This window comes from Equus asinus, chromosome 20, assembly GCF_041296235.1.
Source record: "Equus asinus isolate D_3611 breed Donkey chromosome 20, EquAss-T2T_v2, whole genome shotgun sequence".
NCBI classification, from domain to species: Eukaryota; Metazoa; Chordata; class Mammalia; order Perissodactyla; family Equidae; genus Equus; species Equus asinus.
This window is the reverse complement of record NC_091809.1, coordinates 18602978-18606464: the sequence shown is the minus strand read 5'-3', so window position 1 is coordinate 18606464 and position 3487 is coordinate 18602978.

The window sequence follows — 3487 nt, the reverse complement described above, 5'->3', positions numbered from 1 at the left end:
TGATCAGTATTCCATTTTATGGATATTCTACAGTCTGTTTACCCAATTAATCTGTGGATGGATATTCAGATATTTTCCATGTTTTGATTATTACAAATAAAGCTACTATGAAAACTTACCTGTGCATATTTATGTGCTGTCATTCCTCTTGGATAAATACCCAATAATGCAATGTTTAGATCATATGGTAGGCATATATTTCACTTTTAAGAAATTGCCAATGTATTTTCCCTCGTGAATGTTCCTTAGCATGTATAAGAGTTCTAGTTCCCCCATATCTTTGAAAATACCTGACATGATCAGTCTTTTTAAATTTCATTTATTCTAATAGGTGTGTAATGGTATTCCACTCTTAACTTGCCTTTCCATTGTGGAAAGATGTTGAACATCTTTTCATATACTAATCAAAATCCATATATCTTCTTTGGTGAAGTTTCAGTCCAAATATTTTGCCCATTTTTTAAAATTGGTTGTTGACTTTCTTATTAAGTTTTTGAGTGTTCTTTACGTATTCTAGGGAGGAAGAGTCCTTTATCATATATACGAGCTGCAAATGTTTACACCCACTATGTGACTTGATTTTCATTCTTTTAAGAGTGTCTTTCAAAAAGCAGAAATTCTTAATTTGGGGGAAGTCCAAATTATCACTCTTTTTTTAATCTTTGAATTCCTGAGGCCTGTTAGATATTTTGAGTAATATTTGTATACACTGCAAGTTATGAATTAAAGTTGCTTTTTTACACATCAATATCAAACATCCCAGACTATTGTTGAAAAGACTTTCCTTTCTCCATAGATTTGCATTTGCACCTTTGTCCAGGTGTGTGTATCTATTTCTGGACTCTAGTCTCTTTCATTGATCTACTTGCTTATCTCTATGAAAATGGTATACTATCTTTCTTGCTCTAATTTTATCAAACGACTTGAAATCTCTTAAGATTCTTCTGCCAGATTTGTTGTTCTTTTCCAGCAGTTTTCTATTCCAGGTCCTTTGCATTCCTACAGGAATTTTGGAATGAGCTATTCAATTTAAACAAAAAAAAAAAAAAACAAAGAAATGCTTACTGTGACTGTGATTAGAATTGCACTGAATTAATAAACATCCTTAGGAAGAAGTGACATCTTAACAATGTTGAACCTGCAAAAACATGAACAAAATATATGTCTCCACTTTTGTCTTCCTTAATTACTCTAAGAATTTTTTGTACTTTTCAGTGTGCAAGACTTGTTCATCTTTTATCAGTTTATCTCTAAGTATATCATATTTTATTCAATTCTAAGGAGAATAATTTAATTTTCATTTAATAGTTTCATAGGTTAAGTAATTAATATGTAATTGTGTAATTGAATAATTAAATTAAATATATAGTTACATTTTAGACTAACAATTTATCATTTAACTTTATTTCATTTACATTTATTTCATATCACAGTGATTATTTCCCAGGATGTAGAAATACCAGTGGTTATTCTATGTGGCTCTTGGATCATGCAACTTTGCTAAACTCACTCATAAGTTTAGCTTTTCTTTTTCTTAATTTTCCACCAGATTTTCTATATAGATGATCTTGTTGTCTGTGAATAAACACAGTTTACTTTTTCTATTCAATCTGAGTTATATTCGCTTATTTTTCCTCCTTTATTTCACTTTATGGAGCTCACAGTACAGGTGGAAGAGAAGTGCCGAGAATGGATATTCTCATTTTGTTTGATCTTGGGGGAAATCATTTCCTCTTTGTCCACAAAGTATGATGCAAGCAGTAGTTTTTTTGCAGATGGCCTTTATCAAGTTAAAGAAGATCCCTTCTGTCTTACTGTGCTAAGAATTTTAACAGTACAGTATTTTGGACTTTCTAAAAAGCTTTTCACATATCTATTGAGATGATCATACAGTTTTTCTTATTTAGTTTGCTAATAGAGTGAATTACATTGATTGATATTTGAATGTTATGTGAAACTTGAATTCCTTATACTCTCAATGGGTCATAATGGATGATTCTTAGTAGATATCATGGGATCTAATTTACTAAAATGCTGTTAAGAATTATTGTGTCTATGTTTATTAGGGATTTTGCTTTGTAGTTTTCTTTTCTCGTAATGTCTTATCAGGTACAGCGTTGAGTAATAACGCTAGCTTCACGAAACAAATTGGGAAGTAACGGTTTTTAGGGAACTACTAATTTCTCTAACTTAAACGTTTGGAATAATTCACCCAAGAAGCAATCATAGAATTTCTACTTTTCTTTCAGCATTTGGATCCAGGAATAAATCTTAAAGTTCTTCTTTTTAGTACCCAATTGGATTCCATTAGCTATGATGATACAACAATGATTTCATCTGGACATGTAAGTGGAATGGGACAAAAATCATTTTTTCACTTGTCTTTTCCAAATGGTTGGCAAGATTCTTCTAGCCTTAATGAAATTGGTTAGATAGGCCTCCATTTTATTTATTGGTACAAATTTTATAAATTGCCTTTGCCTGTATCATATAGCTTTATTAAAGAACACTTGAAAAACAATCTTTATCCAGGGCTTTGAGCGGCGTGTGGACACACCTAACTTCTTTGATGTTTGTGATCGCTTCAGATTTTCTACTAAACCTCTGCTGGACCAGGCAGTTATCATCCAACAGGCCTGGATTCATGATAAAAAGAATTAAGCGAGTTAACTTTAAAGATGCCACAAAATGTTGCAGATCTCAGAGGAAAATAAACATTCCTCCTCATAAAAGAAAACCAGTATGAAATAAGGCAAATTTTTAAGTGTAACTAAAAACGTTGATTCACTTTTCACAGACTATAGCAATTCAAGTATATAAAATTATTCATAAGGATATTCCACATGACATTATGCATGTAGTGGGTCTGTTTGATAGATAGCCAATCTATCTTCTGCATAAACTGTGTACATATTTTACAGTTTATGGTCTGTAATAAAATTTGACCATATGTTTAGATGAAGAAAGAAAAACTTAACTCCTAGAAATAAAAATACTCCAAACAAAAATATCTAAGCATGATGAAATAATGTAAATTTTAATTAATTACAAAATGTATCAAAACAGGAAACTTTAAAAATACCTCTTAAATATTGTATTAAAAATAGTATAAACGATACAGAATTACCATACTAGAAACACTGTGAAATACATACTGTATTGATTGGGTAGAAATACTTCCTCCAAAATATTTTGCTAATTAATGAAAAAAGTTTAACTTAATCTTGAAATTAAAGAAGTTATAAAAAGAAGAAAAGGATCTCAAGGAAAGCAAGAGGGAATGAAGAAAAAAGCAAACATTATATTTTGGGAAATACATAATTTTAAATGTCTTTTTAAAAATCTAAGAACTTATTTTTAGCTACTGAAGGAAGGACAAAATACAGAAGGCTCAAATATACAATGGCACATGGTGCAGACAAATGATTGATTTATGTTCGATGCGTGCACTTTGGATATTTTGTATCAGATGGTCTGGTTTCAAACC